The sequence below is a fragment of the Oncorhynchus keta genome, chromosome 1 (assembly GCF_023373465.1).
Source record: "Oncorhynchus keta strain PuntledgeMale-10-30-2019 chromosome 1, Oket_V2, whole genome shotgun sequence".
Classification (NCBI taxonomy): domain Eukaryota; kingdom Metazoa; phylum Chordata; class Actinopteri; order Salmoniformes; family Salmonidae; genus Oncorhynchus; species Oncorhynchus keta.
The window spans coordinates 10,119,191-10,138,282 of NC_068421.1; the positions used below are offsets into that span (position 1 = coordinate 10,119,191).

Consider the following 19,092-nt stretch of genomic DNA (forward strand, 5'->3'; position numbering starts at 1 on the left):
TTTATGGTTGTGAGGTCTGTGGTCTGCTCACCAACCAAGAATTCACTAAATGGGACAAACACCAAATTCAGACTCTGCATGCAGAATTCTGCAAAAATATCCTCAGTGTACAACGTAGAACACCAAATAATGCATGCAGAACAGTATTAGGCCGATACCCGCTAATTATCAAAATCCAGAGCCATTCAATTCTACAACCACCTAAAAGGAACCGATTCCCAAACCTTCCATAACAAAGCCACCAGGACCAAAGAGCAGCATGGTACGTATTCATAATGATTTAAATAAAGATGAATACTGGAACAAAAACAACAAACTGACAAAACGAACAGTTCAACAAAAACACTAAACAGAAAAGAACTACAGGCTAAAACAGGCTACCTAAGTATGGTTTTCAATCAAAGGTCCCTTCCAGCCAGGGGATCTGGGTCCTCCCATGGCGCGGATGTAGACCCCACTCCACCATAGTCTTGGCCCACTTAGGGCACCTTTGGAGCTCTGGCCGCAGACAGGAGGGAGACTCTGGCAGCGCCGGACAGGAGGGAGACTCTCAGCGCCGGACAGGAGGGAGACTCTGGCAGCGCCGGACAGGAGGAGACTCTGGCAGCGCCGGACAGGAGGGAGACTCTGGCAGCGCCGGACAGGATCCCTTCCAGGAGGGAGACCAGGATCAGGAGGGAGACTCCCATGATGGGCGAGGATCCCTTCTCTGGAAGTGCCAGGATCTCTGGAAGCGCCAGACAGGAGGGAGACCCATGTGGAGGGAGGATCCAGCTTCCAGCCAGGATCCGGGCCCGCACTGAAGGTCTCGAACTCCTGCACAACCCGTCCTGGCTGGAGGATCACGTGCGGGCGCAGGCACTGTGCCCGCGGGAGACACAGTGTGCAGAGTCGACGCAGGATATCCTGGCCCATGGCTGTTTGGAGAGAGGGCTGGCACCATCTGCCCTGGCTGGATCTCCTCCCATGTGGGATAGGATGGGGACACCGTTCCACCACATAACACGGTGCCTGACCAGTCCCCGCATGGGAGTGGCTCAGGTCTCCAACCCAACTCTGCCACACTCCCTTCCAGCCCCAAAAAAGATCTCTTCCCATGTTCCCTCGTAGGATCCCTTCCAGCCAGGATCTCCTCTGCCATGTGTAGGATCCCTTCCAGCCAGGATCTCCTCCCATGTGTAGGATCCCTTCCAGCCAGGATGCTCCTCCCATGTGTAGGATCCCTTCCAGCCAGGATCTCTTCCCATGTGTAGGATCCCTTCCAGCCAGGATGTCCTCCCATGTGTAGGATCCCTTCCAGCCAGGATCTCCTCCCATGTGTAGGATCCCTTCCAGCCAGGATCTCCTCCCATGTGTAGGATCCCTTCCAGCCAGGATCTCCTCCCATGTGTAGGATCCCTTCCAGCCAGGATGTCCTCCCATGTGTAGGATCCCTTCCAGCCAGGATCTCCTCCCATGTGTAGGATCCCTTCCAGCCAGGATCTCCTCCCATGTGTAGGATCCCTTCCAGCCAGGATGTCCTCCCATGTGTAGGATCCCTTCCAGCCAGGATCTCCTCCCATGTGTAGGATCCCTTCCAGCCAGGATGTCCTCCCATGTGTAGGATCCCTTCCAGCCAGGATGTCCTCCCATGTCCATTCCTCCTGTTTCCCACGCTGCTTGGTCCGTTGGTGGCGGGTAGTTCTGTAACGATTGTCGTCGGGTGAAGGAGAAGAGGACCAAAGAGAAGCGGGGTACGTAATACGTGCAACAAAAACACTAAACAGAAAATAACTACCCACAAATCATAGTGGGAAAACAGGCTACCTAAGTATGATTCTCAATCAGAGACAACGATCGACAGCTGCCTCTGATTGAGAACCATACCAGGCCAAACACAGAAATACAAAACCTAGAACAAAAACCTAGAATGCCCACCCCAACTTACGCCCTGACCAAACTAAAACAGAGACATAAAAAGGAACTAAGGTCAGGACGTGACAATCACCTACAGAGAGATGAACCTGGAGAATAGTCCCCTAAGCAAGCTGGCCCTGGGGCTCTGTTCACAAACACAAACACACCCCACAGAGCCCCAGGACAGCAACAAGATTAGACCCAACCAAATCATGAGAAAACAAAAAGATAATTACTTGAAACATTGGAAAGAATTAATAAAAAATTGAGCAAACTAGAATGCTATTTGGCCCTAAACAGAGAGTACACAGTTGCAGAACACCTGACCACTGTGACTGACCCAAACATAAGGAAATCTTTGACTATGTACATTAGTCAGTGAGCAATGCCTTGCTATTGAGAAAGGCCGCCGTAGGCAGACCTGGCTCTCAAAAGAAGACAGGCTCTGTACACACAGCTCACAAAATGAGGCCATATTAGAGAAACATATTTACCTCAGATTACACAGATCCACAAAGAATTTGAAAACAAACCCGATTTTGATAAACTCCCATATCTACTGGGTGAAATACCACAGTGTGCCATCACAGCAGCAAGATGTGTGACCTGTTGCCACGAGAAAAGGTCAACCAGTGAAGAACAAACACCATTGTAAATACAACCCATATTTATGCTTATTTATTTTCCCTTTTGTACTTTAACCATTTGTACATCGTTACAACACTCTATATATATCTATATATATATATATAATATGACATCTTTATTATTCTTTTGGAACTTCTGTTAGTGTTCACTGTTTTTATTGTTTATTTCACTTTTGTCTATTTTCTACCTCACTTGCTTTGGTAATGTTAACACATGTTTCCCATGCCAAAAATTCAATTTGAATTCAATTGAGAGAGATAGATGATAGAGAGCTACGATAGAGAGAATGATATATAGATGATAGAGAGATAGATAGATAGATGATAGAGAGATAGATAGATAGATGATAGAGGATAGAGAGAGAGATAGATAGATGATAGAGAGAGAGATAGATAGATGATAGAGAGAGATGATAGATGATGATAGAGAGAGATAGATGATATAGAGAGATAGATGATAGATAGATGATAGAGATAGATAGATAGATAGATGATAGATAGATAGATGATAGAGAGAGATGATAGATAGATGATAGATGATAGATAGATGATAGAGAGAGATATAGATAGATAGATAGATGATAGAGAGAGATAGAGATAGATGATAGATGATAGATAGATAGATAGATAGATAGATAGATAGATAGATAGATAGATAGATAGATAGATAGATAGATAGATAGATAGATAGATGATAGAAAGAGAGAGAGATAGATGATAGAGAGAGAGATAGATAGATAATAGAGAGAGATAGATAGATGATAGAGAGAGAGAGAGATAGATAGATAGATGATAGAGAGAGAGAGAGAGAGATAGAGAGATGATAGAGAGAGAGATAGATAGATGATAGAGATAGATGATAGAGAGATAGATAGATAGATGATAGAGAGAGAGATAGATAGATAGATGATAGAGAGAGATGATAGAGAGAGAGATAGATAGAGAGATGATAGAGAGAGATGATAGAGAGAGAGATAGATAGATGATAGAGAGAGAGATAGATAGATGATAGAGAGAGATGATAGAGAGATAGATAGATAGATGATAGAGAGAGAGATAGATAGATGATAGAGAGAGGTAGATAGATGATAGATAGATGATAGAGAGAGATGATAGATAGATGATAGAGAGAGATGATAGATAGATGATAGAGAGAGAGATAGGTAGAGCGATGATAGAGAGAGATGATAGAGAGAGAGATAGAGAGAGATGATAGAGATAGATAGATAGATAGATAGATAGATAGATAGATAGATAGATAGATAGATAGATAGATAGATAGATAGATAGATAGATAGATAGATAGATAGATAGATAGATAGATAGATAGAGATGATAGATAGATGATAGAGAGATAGATAGATAGATGATAGAGAGATAGATAGATAGATGATAGAGGATAGAGAGAGAGATAGATAGATGATAGAGAGAGAGATAGATAGATGATAGAGAGAGATGATAGATAGATGATAGAGAGAGATGATAGATAGATAGATAGATAGATAGATAGATAGATAGATAGATAGATAGATAGATAGATAGATAGATAGATAGATAGATAGATAGATAGATAGATAGATAGATAGATAGATAGATAGATAGATAGATAGAGAGAGAGATAGATAGATAGATGATAGAGAGAGAGATAGATAGATAGATGATAGAGAGAGATGAGATAGATGATAGAGAGAGATGATAGATAGATGATAGAGAGATGATAGATAGATGATAGATAGAGAGATAGGTAGATAGATGATAGATAGAGATGATAGAGAGAGATGATAGAGATAGATAGATAGATAGATAGATAGATAGATAGATAGATAGATAGATAGATAGATAGATAGATAGATAGATAGATAGATAGATAGATAGAGAGAGATGATAGATAGATAGATGATAGAGATAGATAGATGATAGAGAGAGAGATAGATAGATGATAGAGAGAGATGATAGAGAGATAGATAGATAGATGATAGAGAGAGAGATAGATAGATGATAGAGAGAGGTAGATAGATGATAGATAGATGATAGAGAGAGAGATAGATAGATGATAGAGAGAGAGATATGATCGAGAGAGGTGATAGAGAAAAATATATATAGATGATAGAGAGGTAATAGAAAGATAGATTTTTATTTTATTTTTATTTCACCTTTATTTAACCAGGTAGGCAAGTTGAGAACAAGTTCTCATTTACAATTGAGACCTGGCCACGATAAAGCAAAGCAGTTCGACACATACAACGACACAGAGTTACACATGGAGTAAAACAAACATACAGTCAATAATACAGTATAAACAAGTCTATATACGATGTGAGCAAAGGTGAGGTAAGGGAGGTAAAGGCAAAAAAAGGCCATGGTGGCAAAGTAAATAAAATATAGCAAGTAAAACACTGGAATGGTAGATTTGCAATGGAAGAATGTGCAAAGTAGAAATAAAAATAATGGGGTGCAAAGGAGCAAAATAAATAAATAAATTAAATACAGTAGGGAAAGTGGTAGTTGTTTGGGCTAAATTATAGGTGGGCTATGTACAGGTGCAGTAATCTGTGAGCTGCTCTGACAGTTGGTGCTTAAAGCTAGTGAGGGAGATAAGTGTTTTCAGTTTCAGAGTTTTTTGTAGTTCGTTCCAGTCATTGGCAGCAGAGTACTGGAAAGAGAGGCGGCCAAAGAAAGAATTGGTTTTGTGGGTGACTAGAGAGATTTACCTGCTGGAGCGTGTGCAGGTGGGAGATGCAGGTGACCAGGAGCTGAGATGCTTTAATGACCAATAATAAGCTGAGATAAGGGGGACTTTACCTAGCAGGGTCTTGTAGATGACATGGAGCCAGTTGGTTTGGCGACGAGTATGAAGCGAGGGCCAGCCAACGAGAGCGTACAGGTCGCAATGGTGGGTAGTATATGGGGCTTTGGTGACAAAACGGATTGCACTGTGATAGACTGCATCCAATTTGTTGAGTAGGGTATCGGAGGCTATTTTGTAAATGACATCGCCAAAGTCGAGGATTGGTAGGATGGTCAGTTTTACAAGGGTATGTTTGGCAGCATGAGTGAAGGATGCTTTGTTGCGAAATAGGAAGCCAATTCTAGATTTAACTTTGGATTGGAGATGTTTGATATGGGTCTGGAAGGAGAGTTTACAGTCTAACCAGACACCTAAGTATTTGTAGTTGTCCACGTATTCTAAGTCAGAGCCGTCCAGAGTAGTGATGTTGGACAGGCGGGTAGGTGCAGGTAGCGAACGGTTGAAGAGCATGCATTTAGTTTTACTTGTATTTAAGAGCAATTGGAGGCCACGGAAGGAGAGTTGTATGGCATTGAAGCTTGCCTGGAGGGTTGTTAACACAGTGTCCAAAGAAGGGCCGGAAGTATACAGAATGGTGTCGTCTGCGTAGAGGTGGATCAGAGACCAGAGACTCACCAGCAGCAAGAGCGACCTCATTGATGTATACAGAGAAGAGAGTCGGTCCAAGAATTGAACCCTGTGGCACCCCCATAGAGACTGCCAGAGGTCCGGACAGCAGACCCTCCGATTTGACACACTGAACTCTATCAGATAAGTAGTTGGTGAACCAGGCGAGGCAATCATTTGAGAAACCAAGGCTGTCGAGTCTGCCGATGAGGATGTGGTGATTGACAGAGTCGAAAGCCTTGGCCAGATCAATGAATACGCACAGTGATGTTTCTTATCGATGGGAGTTAAGATATCGTTTAGGACCTTGAGCGTGGCTGAGGTGCACCCATGACCAGCTCTGAAACCAGATTGCATAGCAGAGAAGGTATGGTGAGATTCGAAATGGTCGGTAATCTGATGATAGATGATATAGAGAAAGATATATAGATGATAGAGAGAGATGATAGAGAGAGATAATAGAGAGAATATATATATGATAGTGCCCTGCGAAAGTATTCGGCCCCCTTGAACTTTGCGACCTTTTGCCACATTTCAGGCTTCAAACATAAAGATATAAAACTGTATTTTTTGTGAAGAATCAACAACAAGTGGAACACAATCATGAAGTGGAACGACATTTATTGGATATTTCAAACTTTTTTAACAAATCAAAAACTGAAAAATTGGGCGTGCAAAATTATTCAGCCCCTTTACTTTCAGTGCAGCAAACTCTCTCCAGAAGTTCAGTGAGGATCTCTGAATGATCCAATGTTGACCTAAATGACTAATGATGATAAATACAATCCACCTGTGTGTAATCAAGTCTCCGTATAAATGCACCTGGAACTGTGATAGTCTCAGAGGTCCGTTAAAAGCGCAGAGAGCATCATGAAGAACAAGGAACACACCAGGCAGGTCTGAGATACTGTTGTGAAGAAGTTTAAAGCTGGATTTGGATACAAAAAGATTTCCCAAGCTTCAAACATCCCAAGGAGCACTGTGCATCGATAATATTGAAATGGAAGGAGTATCAGACCACTGCAAATCTACCAAGACCTGGCCGTCCCTCTAAACTTTCAGCTCATACAAGGAGAAGAATGATCAGAGATGCAGCCAAGAGGCCCATGATCACTCTGGATGAACTGCAGAGATCTACAGCTGAGGTGGGATACTCTGTCCATATGACAACAATCAGTCGTATATTGCACAAATCTGGCCTTTATGGAAGAGTGGCAAGAAGAAAGCCATTTCTTAAAGATATCCATAAAAAGTGTTGTTTAATGTTTGCCACAAGCCACCTGGGAGACACACCAAACATGTGGAAGAAGGTGCTCTGGTCAGATGAAACCAAAATTGAACTTTTTGGCAACAATGCAAAACGTTATGTTTGGCGTAAAAGCAACACAGCTCATCACCTTGAACACACCATCCCCACTGTCAAACATGGTGGTGGCAGCATCATGGTTTGGGCCTGATTTTCTTCAGCAGGGACAGGGAAGATGGTTAAAATTGATGGGAAGATGGATGGAGCCAAATACAGGACCATTTTGGAAGAAAACCTGATGGAGTCTGCAAAAGACCTGAGACTGGGACGGTTAACCTCTTGATACTCTAGGGGCAGTATTTCATTTTTGGATAAAAAGACGTGCCCGTTTTAAGCGCAATATTTTGTCACAAAAAGATGCTCGACTATGCATGGAATTGATAGCTTTGGAAAGAAAACACTCTGACGTTTCCAGAACTGCAAAGATATTCACTGTGAGTGCCCTAGAACAGAAGCTTCAGTCAAAACCAAGATGAAACTGCAACCAGTCCTTATTTTTATTTTTTACCTTTGTTTTACTAGGCAAGTCAGTTAAGAACAAATTCTTATTTTCAATCATTGCCTAGGAACAGTGGGTTAACTGCCTGTTCAGGGGCAGAACAACAGATTTTGTACCTTGTCAGCTCAGGGGTTTGAACTTGCAACCTTCCGGTTACGCTCTAACCACTTGGCTACCCTGCCGCCCCATATATGGCTAGGAATGCGACAGGAATGAGCCTGCCCTTTCTATCATTTCCCCAAGGTGTCTGCAGCATTGTGACGTATTTGTAGGCATATCATTGGAAGATTGACCATAAGAGACTACATTTGTCAAGTGTCCGCACGGTGTCCTGCGTGGAAATTGGTGCGCAAAACTCAGCTGCTGGTATTTTTCCATGGGATTCTGATACGAAAGCATGCTTCCACGAACGGCATATCAATGAAGAGATATGTGAAAAAACACCTTGAGGATTGATTCAAACAACGTTAGCCATGTTTCGGTCGATATTATGGAGTTAATTTGGAAAAAAAGTTTGACGTTTTGGTGACTGAATTTTCGGTTAGTTTCAGAAGCCAAATGTGATGAACAAAACGGAGCGATTTGTCCTACACAAAGAATCTTTCAGGAAAAACTGGACATCTTCTATGTAACTGAGAGTCTCCTCATTGAAAATATTCGAAGTTCTTCAAAGGTAAATTATTTTATTTGATTGCTTTTCTGGTTTTTGTGGAAATGTTGCGTGCTAAATGCTACGCTAAATGGTATGCTAGCTATCAATACTCTTACACAAATGATTGATTTTCTATGGTTCAAAAGCATATTTTGAAAATCTGAGATGACAGTGTTGTTAAGAAAAGGCTAAGCTTGAGAGCAGGCATATTTATTTCATTTCATTTGCGATTTTTAGAAATCGGTAACGTTGCGTTATGGTAATGAGCCTGAGGGTGTAGTCACGATCCCGGATCCGGGATGGCTAAGATCAAGAGGTTAATGGATAATGGTATCCAGTAGATAGTAATGGTATCCAGTAGATAGTAGTGGTATCCAGTAGATAGTAGTGGTATCCAGTAGATAGTAGTGGTATCCAGTAGATAGTAATGGTATCCAGTAGATAGTAATGGTATCCAGTAGATAATAATGGTATCCAGTAGATAGTAATGGTATCCAGTAGATAGTAGTGGTATCCAGTAGATAGTAATGGTGTCCAGTAGATAGTAATGGTATCCAGTAGATAGTAATGGTATCCAGTAGATAGTAATGGTGTCCAGTAGATAGTAATGGTATCCAGTAGATAGTAATGGTGTCCAGTAGATAGTAGTGGTATCCAGTAGATAGTAGTGGTATCCAGTAGATAGTAGTGGTATCCAGTAGATAGTAGTGGTATCCAGTAGATAGTAGTGGTATCCAGTAGATAGTAGTGGTATCCAGTAGATAGTAGTGGTATCCAGTAGATAGTAATGGTATCCAGTAGATAGTAATGGTGTCCAGTAGATAGTAGTGGTATCCAGTAGATAGTAATGGTATCCAGTAGATAGTAATGGTGTCCAGTAGATAGTAGTGGTATCCACTAGATAGTAGTGGTATCCACTAGATAGTAGTGGTATCCAGTAGATAGTAATGGTATCCAGTAGATAGTAATGGTATCCAGTAGATAGTAGTGGTATCCAGTAGATAGTAGTGGTATCCAGTAGATAGTAATGGTATCCAGTAGATAGTAGTAGTATCCAGTAGATAGTAGTGGTGTCCAGTAGATAGTAGTGGTATCCAGTAGATAGTAGTGGTATCCAGTAGATAGTAGTAGTATCCAGTAGATAGTAGTAGTATCCAGTAGATAGTAGTGGTATCCAGTAGATAGTAATGGTGTCCAGTAGATAGTAATGGTATCCAGTAGATAGTAATGGTGTCCAGTAGATAGTAATGGTATCCAGTAGATAGTAATGGTATCCAGTAGATAGTAGTGGTATCCAGTAGATAGTAATGGTATCCAGTAGATAGTAGTGGTATCCAGTAGATAGTAGTGGTATCCAGTAGATAGTAATGGTATCCAGTAGATAGTAGTAGTATCCAGTAGATAGTAGTGGTGTCCAGTAGATAGTAGTGGTATCCAGTAGATAGTAGTGGTATCCAGTAGATAGTAGTAGTATCCAGTAGATAGTAGTAGTATCCAGTAGATAGTAGTGGTATCCAGTAGATAGTAATGGTATCCAGTAGATAGTAGTAGTATCCAGTAGATAGTAGTGGTATCCAGTAGATAGTAGTGGTATCCAGTAGATAGTAATGGTATCCAGTAGATAGTGGTGGTATCCAGTAGATAGTAATGGTATCCAGTAGATAGTAGTGGTATCCAGTAGATAGTAGTGGTATCCAGTAGATAGTAATGGTATCCAGTAGATAGTAGTGGTGTCCAGTAGATAGTAGTGGTATCCAGTAGATAGTAATGGTATCCAGTAGATAGTAGTAATCCAGTAGATAGTAGAATCAGAGATGTAATAAATAGTAATGGTAAAGTAGATAGTAGTGGTATGTAGATTAGTGGTATCCAGTAGATGTTTGCTATGTAGATAGTGGTGCTATCCTAGATGAAGGTCAGGATTTTATTCTGATCTGAACCTGAATGAACAGATGTAATAAACAGCTGACTGAAGGGTCAGGTTGAATTGTTTGGAGTTTGCTGATCTGAAGGGTCACGGAGTCAGGAGAGCTGACTGAAGGGTCACGGAGTCAGGAGAGCTGACTGAAGGGTCACGGAGTCAGGAGAGCTGACTGAAGGGTCACGGAGTCAGGAGAGCTGATTGAATGGTCCAAATGTCCAGTCTTTTAGACCGTAGACATCCAGTCTTTTAGTCAATAGATGTCCAGTCTTTTAGAATGTCCTTACCTAGTATGGAGAGGATTAAAAGCACATTGTGTGCCTGAACAATGACTCAAAACACATACTGATACTCATGCACAAACACAGAATATTTCAGCAATTGAATATACTGGGAACATGTTAAGGCATGCAAAGGTAACATGACATGCAATATTCTGCTTTTGTTCTGTGCAGTATTATATTTCTCAATTGTCTTTGTTTGAGCCTGAAGGAAATGTGAATGTGATATACTGGTAGGTTCTGGGAAAAGGGTGGGAGCGAAGAGTTAGGTAGATTTGGACATGGTGACAATGTCTGTGTGGTAAATATTCCGGTAGATTGTGGTTGCAATGCCCCAGGAACAAACAAAGATTGATTGGCACATCATTCTTATTGTTTTCCATTGTGTCTTTCACTCTTTTGTGACTACACATTATATAAAGTCCTGGAAACAGGGATTTGTTGTACTGGTAATCATTGCTTCAGCTCAGAATGAAACACACCATCATTATCTTACTGGCTTGTATGCTGCTCTGCATTGGTAATAATTTCTACATCTTTCATTTGGTTAGTTATATGTGTAATAAGATAATTGTGTTACTTTCAGACAAATACCTGTGTAATTAAGTATTTGTTATTTAAATGGTCATATTCTTGTATATTTGAGTATTTTCAAATAATATTGGTGCCGAATAAACTTCATAAATTAGAAATATTTGAAAGTATATTCAAAAATATTTCCTATAAATATCCTACTATTTGAAACAATTCTCAAATTCTTGTTTCCAAATATGTGATCTCAAACAACACTAGGACCAAACAGACCTGGGTTCAAGTATATCGAAATGTTTACAGTCTTTAAATATTTGTATATTTGAGTAGTTTGTAATACATGCCGATACGTTTCACTTGTATATTCTAAATAATCATATCCAAATATTTTTTAATTGAAATGTTATGTGAATTGTGAAAGCAATTAAAATAATTGAAATAACTGTACATGAATGTTTCTTGTAGCCGTCTCTTGTTCAGCCGCTCTGCAGTGTTTCACCTGTAAAGATCCGGCAGACACCCGCTGCTTAGAACAAACCCTGGAGACCTGCAGTGATGGACAAGTGTGTTCCACAAACTCCAGCAGCTCTCTGCAATCCTCCGCTAGTAAGATTAAACATATAATTTTATCTAAGCCAGAGAAAACCTTGTGAGTCTGCAGTTTGACTACTTGCGTGAATAATTTACATTGTACATTTGAATGGACATAGTATGTAGTATTAATTAACTTGTCACATGTTTTGAAATATCCCCTTTGTTTGACTTTTGACATTGTAGTTGATAATGACAGAGGACGCATCCATTTTAGCATTTGGGACGTTGACATTGATATCCGTTGGGGAAAAGACCGTACAGCAACCAACCCCAACGTTGGTAAGTTAAAACTCAAAAAAATAGGTGACTGGAATTGTTTTCATTGATTATGTTTTCATTAATTATTATAATAAGTGAGTTAGTACCTTCAGAAACTATTCACACCCCCTGACATTTTCCACATTTTGATGTGTTACAGCCTGAATTTAAAATGGATTAAATATTGAGTTTTTTTCAACAACAGTTATCAGGGAGGTTTTCTAATGCCTCACTAAGAAGAGCATCTATTAGTAGATGGGTAAAACAGCAGACATTGAATATTCCTTTGAGCATGGTGAAGTAATTAATTACACTTTGGATGGTGTATCAATATACCCAGTCACTACAAAGGTACAGGTGTCCTTCCTAACTCAGTTGCCGTAGAGGAAGGAAACCGCTCAGGAATTTCACCATGAGGCCAATGGTGACTTTCAAACAGTTACAGAGTTTGATGGCTGTGATATGAGAAAACAGAGGATGGATCAACAACATTGAAGTTGCTAATTGACAGAGTAAAAAGAAGGAAGCCTGAACAGAATAAAAAAGTAATCCAAAACATACCCTCTATTTGCAACATGCCACTAAAGAAATACTGTAAAAAAATGTACAAAGCAATTCACTGTTGGTCCTGCATACAAAGTGAAATGTTTGGGGCAAATCCAATACAACATATTACTGAATATCACTTTCCATATTTTCAAGCATAGTGGTGGCTACATCATGTTATGCGTATGCTTGTGTCGTTACGTTGTATTGATTCATGTGACGACTGCTGCTCATCGAATGATTAACGGTTTATAATTACGTGATCAAATGAATCAGGCAATTATTAACTCATTAACTGGGGGCACCATGGGAAAGTTTGGCTTTATTGAGTTTCTATTTCCCAAATTAACTCAAAGAATATCAGAATATCGATTTCACAACAGTCACCAATGAATTAATTTCCTCTTTCGTCTCATTCTAAATGTCGCATAATCCTGGAATCTGCACAAACCCGAGTCCCACTAAATAAGTCCGTACCACACAAATTGAGTTGATTACTTATTTACTAACAAGCTGAAATGATAATATAAGATACACAAACTCACGAGTCCCTAGCGGGCCAACACAATATGACACATTTTACACAAAATGGGAATTTCAAAAGACAGAGAGAAGCATGAGAGAAAAGCACACTTGGGTGCATTTGTCAACTATGCTTATTTTAACCCTAACCTTGCCCCGAACTGCTGCTCGTATGGGTCAGAATATAATGTGATTACGTGTTGAAGGTCTCCGATGGGGTGTCTTTTCGTGGACCTGGTTCTGACTTCTCTGATGACGGCACGTCTTCGGTTACTGGGTGTAACTCTCGGTTTGTCCTCACGGTGTCAGTGTCCTTTCTCTTAGTGGTCTGTTTCCTCGCCCCTGGTTCTGAAAGGGGTCTTCTGTGGACAGCCAGCCAGCCGTGTAGCTCAGGGCGCCAACGTGGGAATGAAAGTAGTGCAGACACACGATTCCTTGGAGATAATAACTGTGTGGTCCTGCTTGAATTCTCCCTCTTAGACTCATCCATAGCACAGGTTTTTAAAAGGTTCCTTAGTCTTCTTCTACCTCGTGTTACGTTTTGGGGTTGCTGACTACTCACACCTTGGCTGTCAAATGTCCAAATGTTCATTCTTAACTCACGTGTTTTATACCCTCGGGTCAGAAATGGGCATTTCTGCCTTCGGGGCAAGTTCTCTGGGCGTAACTAGTTACGAAGCAAGGTCTAGACTTTACTCAGATCCAATTTAGACAACTAACTTCACATTTCATCTTCACAAAAACATTCTCTTTGATCTAGACATTTTCCACACAGCGTACACTATGCAAACATCAGTTATATCTTGTGAAAACTCTTCAAGTTACAATGTTTTTGTTATAATGTTGTCATTAAACTTTTTATAACATAACAAAAACGACATTCATTTTCATATTCCATCTATCATTATTACTATCGTTTTGGCTGACAAAAAATATTGTCCCAAAGTCCATTAATTGCATGTTACTGTTCAGAAGTAGATTCTCCATTAGTCAGCCCATCACTCCATACTGAGAGGATTTTGTCTGCTGCCGTAAGATTTACAATGGATGTCATAAAACCCCCCACTTTCATACCTCTCGATCTCTCCCCCACTGATGGGTGTGAGAGGCATCTCTGTAGGATTATGGTCCACGGTAACCTGACCCCAACCGAACAGTCATGTCACTTGTAATTGTTAAGGACTGGGGAGTTTTTCAGGATAAGCACAGGCAAAATCCTAGAGCAAAACCTGGTTCAGTCTGCTTTCCACCAGACACTGGGAGATGAATTCACCTTTCAGCAGGACAATAACCTAGAACACATCACTGGGAGATGAATTCACCTTTCAGCAGGACAATAACCTAGAACACATCTACACTGGGAGATGAATTCACCTTTCAGCAGGACAATAACCTAGAACACATCTACACTGGGTGATGAATTCACCTTTCAGCAGGACAATAACCTACAACACATCTACACTGGGAGATGAATTCACCTTTCAGCAGGACAATAACCTACAACACATCTACACTGGGAGATGAATTCACCTTTAAGCAGGACAATAACCTAGAACACATCTACACTGGGAGATGAATTCACCTTTCAGCAGGACAATAACCTAGAACACATCTACACTGGGAGATGAATTCACCTTTCAGCTGGACAATAACCTAGAACACATCTACACTGGGAGATGAATTCACCTTTCAGCAGGACAATAACCTTAAAACACAAGGCCACATCTACACTGGGAGAATCAAGAAGACAGTGAATGTTCTTGAGTGGCCAGTTTTGACTTAAATCCACTTGAAAATCTATGGCAAGACCTGAAAATGGTTATCTAGCAATGATCAACAACCAATTTGACAGAACGTGAAGAATTTTGAAAAGAATAATGGTCAAATGTTGCACAATCCAGGTGTGGAAAACTCTTAGAGACTCTACCCAGACATACTCACAGCTCTAATCGCTGCCAAAGGTCCTTCTACACAGTATGGACTCAGGGGTGTGAATACTTACAGTACTGGTCAAAAGTTTGGACACAGCTACTCATTCAAGGGTAGAATAATAGTGAAGACAACAAAACTATGAAATAACACATATGGAATCATGTAGTAACCAAACAAGTGTTAAACAAATGGAAATATGTTGTATATTTGAGATTCTTCAAAGTAGCCGTCCTTTGCCTTGATGACAGCTTTGCACAGTCTTGACATTGTCTCATCCAGCACTGAGTATACCTTCTCTAGTACTATCTTACCATTGTCATGAATCATTTTTATATTTTACCTTTCAGTTTCAAACTCAAGTAATAATGAGAGGATCGTGAAGGGATGCATGGATGACCATTTTTGTCAGTCAAGCCCCAAAATGTCTTTGAATATCGGTTTCCATCAATTCACTTCTTCGTGCTGCAACTCATCTGGCTGCAACAGTGACACTTTCTCTGGTAAATATTCTTCTGAACTTTGAACTCCATTGTTCTTCGTTGAATTAGATGATCGTTTGTTGTCTGATCCTTACATGAGTTGTCCTGTTGTTTCTCCAGACGACCCCCACAATGGACTTGAGTGTTTTTCTTGCACTGATCCAGAAGATGAGGTTTGTAATCAGGCTGTGATCTGCCAGGGTGGTCAGGATCACTGTCTTAATGACACAGGTACAGTACATACAATTGATGTGTTTGGTTGTGTTCATGCTATACTTTGTCCTTGTGTAATGAATACAGTTATAATAAATGTTAGGTTTATTTGAATTATCTCTGTAAATTTCATTCATATTGTATTGTTTTTGACAATATATTTTTTAAATCTAATGTAATATTTGCTCTGCAGTGACAGCAAGTAATGGTCGGTCTGTGACTCTTCGAGGATGTGTCTCCAGGAGTATCTGTGGTTCCGGTTCTGGTTCTGACTCTGGTTCTGTGTCCTGCTGTGAGGGAAGTCTCTGCAACAGAAACAGGGCTATGAATTCCGCTCAGCCTGTAGCACTTACAGTCCTCGCTCTGCTAGTTGGCATAACAACCACCACACTTCTACAATCAGTCGATCAATGAATATCTTGATTGGGGTTTCTTGAGGATTTTCATATTTTTCTCATGAGGATTAGTTACGTGGGCATCTATTTCTGGGGCTATCACACTCTGTGTTGTCCAAAGTGTAACAACCTTGTCACTCCCTGACCCACTAGAGTACTGTGGGATCTGTTGCTTGTTGCTCATCAGAAGGCTGCTGAATATAACAATTATGACCAAAAAAAGACCACTTGATTGATGGTGTTGGACAGAAACTCTTCTGAAATGATTCATTTCATTTATTAAACTTGGAGGTTGTGTTGAGTGATGAAATTATATTATATAAATATATATATAATATATTATATATATAAATTATGGGTATTCTAACTTTCTTTTCTTTTAATCTAGCCTGTTCGATTACTGTAAAGCTCTTGGTGGTCTAAGCCGGGTTACTGTAAAGCTATCGGTGGTCTAAGCCGGGTTACTGTAAAGCTCTTGGTTGTCTAAGCCGGGTTACTGTAAAGCTCTTGGTGGTCTAAGCCGGGTTACTGTAAAGCTCTTTGTGGTGTAGGCCAGGTTCCTGCAAAGCTCTTTGTGGTCTAGGCCAGGCTACTGTAAAGCTCTTTGTGGTGTAGGCCAGGTTCCTGCAAAGCTCTTTGTGGTCTAGGCCAGGCTACTGTAAAGCTCTTTGTGGTCTAGGCCAGGCTACTGTAAAGCTCTTTGTGGTCTAGGCCAGGCTACTGTAAAGCTCTTTGTGGTGTAGGCTAGGTTCCTGTAAAGCTCTTTGTGGTTTAGGCCAGGTTACTGTAAAGCTCTTTTTGGTCTAGGCCAGGTTACTGTAAAGCTCTTTGTGGTGTAGGCCAGGTTACTGTAAAGCTCTTTGTGGTGTAGGCCAGGTTCCTGTAAAGCTCTTTTTGGTGTAGGCCAGGTTACTGTAAAGCTCTTTGTGGTTTAGGCCAGGTTACTGTAAAGCTCTTTGTGGTGTAGGCCAGGTTACTGTAAAGCTCTTTGTGGTGTAGGCCAGGTTCCTGTAAAGCTCTTTGTGACAACTGTTGATGTAAAAGAGACTTACATTTTATTGATTGATGAATTAACAAATGTACATCAACACTGGCATTTAATCAAACATGTTAATAAATAATAATAAACATTCATACTACTTACTTTCTGTCGTTTTCCTCTGTTTTCCTCTGTTGTGTATCGTGTTAAGATTTGATAATTACTCCCATCAACATCACACAACATAGACTTGATAATACATCCCACAAAAACAGTAAAAGAGGACCACATTTCCTCCATCACTGACACACACACACACACACTTCACTGTGGACGTGTTTAACTATACTTGTGGGGACCAGAAGTCCCCAAAAGAATAGTAAACAAACCAGAATTTGACGAACTGGGGACATTTTATTGGTTCCCACAAGCTCAAATGCTAATTATAGGGGTTTAGGGTTAAGCTTAGAATTAGGGTTAGGAGCTAGGGTAAGGTTTAGGGTAAGGGGTTAGGGATAATAGGATTTTGAATGGGACTGAATTGTATGTCCCCATAAGGTTGGCTGCGCAAGACTATATGTGTGTGTGTCTTGCTCATTTGAGCTTTGAAGTGAGATTGCATAAACCCAGCCTCCTCCACTCCACCTCTCCTCTATTCCAGAATATTATCAAGATGAAACCGTGAGCTCAGAGGTGCCACCCTTAATGCTACCCTTAAGTAGGGGATCACAGCCTGCTCATTAAAGATAAAGCACTCTGAGAACCCCAGCTGTCTGTATGGACGGCGACAGTATATCCGGAGAGAGCCAGGATTCTGTGAAACAGAGTATGTTATTATTGTCCCTGATGTCTCTCTGGAAGGAGATCCTCGCCCTGAGCTTGTCCAGAGACTGAACATTAGCGAGTAATATACTCTGAAGCAGTGGATGGTGTGCACGCCTCCTGAGTAGGACTAGAAGTCCACTCCGAATACCTCTTGGAGTTAAATCGCCTTAAGGGGGTCAAACAAAGGATCGAATTCAGGAAAGTCGCATTTCTAATCGAAATGCTTGTGAGTTACTGCTGCTCTGATATCCAACAGTTATTTTCCAGCTGTTTATTATTTATTATTATTTATTATTAAATAACACAAAAACATTGTTCACATCCCTGACAATCTGAAATGGTCCATATAGACAGTGTGGTGAATAAGGCTCAACAGCATCTCTTCAACCTCAGGAGGCGGAAGAAAGTCAGCTTGGCCCCTAGCACCCTGACACACTTTTACAGATGCACCATTGAGAGCATCCTGTCGTGCTGTGTCACCCGCCTGGTACGGCAACTGCACCGTCCGCAACCCTTTCCAGAGGGTGGTGCGGTCTGCCCCAAACGCATCACCGGGGGCTCACTGCCTGCCCTCCAGGACATCTATAGCACACGATGTCACAGGAAGGCCAAGATCATCAAGGACCTCAGCCACCCGAGCCACAGCCTGTTCACCTCACTATCATCCAGAAGGCGAGGTCAGTACAGGTGCATCAAAGCTGGGATCGAGAGACTGAAAAACAGCTTCTATCTCAAGGCCATCAGACTATTAAAATAGATATTACTAGCCGGCCTCCACCCAGTACCCTGCCCTGAATTTAGTCACTGTCATTAGCCAGCTACCACCCGGCTACTCAACCCTGCACCCTCGAGGCTGCTGCGCTATATACATGGAACACTGGTCATTTTAATAATGGAACACTGGTCACTTTAATAATGGAACACTGGTCACTTTGATAACGGAACACTGGTCCCTTTAATAATGGAACATTGGTCCCTTTAATAATGGAACACTGGTCACTTTAATAATGGAACACTGGTCACTTTAATAATGGAACACTGGACACTTTAATAATGGAACACTGGTCCCTTTAATAATGGAACACTGGTCCCTTTAATAATGGAACACTGGTCACTTTAATAATGGAACACTGGTCACTTTAATAACACTGGAACACTGGTCCCTTTAATAATGGAACACTGGTCCCTTTAATAATGGAAC

At 40.9% G+C, this 19,092-nt stretch overlaps 1 long non-coding RNA gene across 50 annotated transcripts; it reads left to right on the forward strand.

Moving 5' to 3' along the window:
* Positions 1–11,033: 11,033 nt before the first annotated feature.
* Positions 11,034–17,230, forward strand: LOC118375657 (uncharacterized). 50 transcript variants are annotated; one of them, XR_008092507.1, is made up of 9 exons: positions 11,034–11,137; positions 11,614–11,754; positions 11,926–12,021; positions 15,348–15,500; positions 15,600–15,710; positions 15,886–16,867; positions 16,932–16,963; positions 16,996–17,027; positions 17,060–17,230. It is a non-coding gene; the product is annotated as an uncharacterized LOC118375657 (long non-coding RNA). The 50 variants fall into 50 exon arrangements; XR_008092348.1 differs by having other exon boundaries at positions 15,886–16,707; positions 16,804–16,867; positions 16,996–17,230; XR_008092905.1 differs by lacking the exons at positions 16,932–16,963; positions 16,996–17,027 and adding an exon at positions 16,964–16,995 and having other exon boundaries at positions 15,886–16,707; positions 16,804–16,867; positions 17,092–17,230.
* Positions 17,231–19,092: the final 1,862 nt, after the last annotated feature.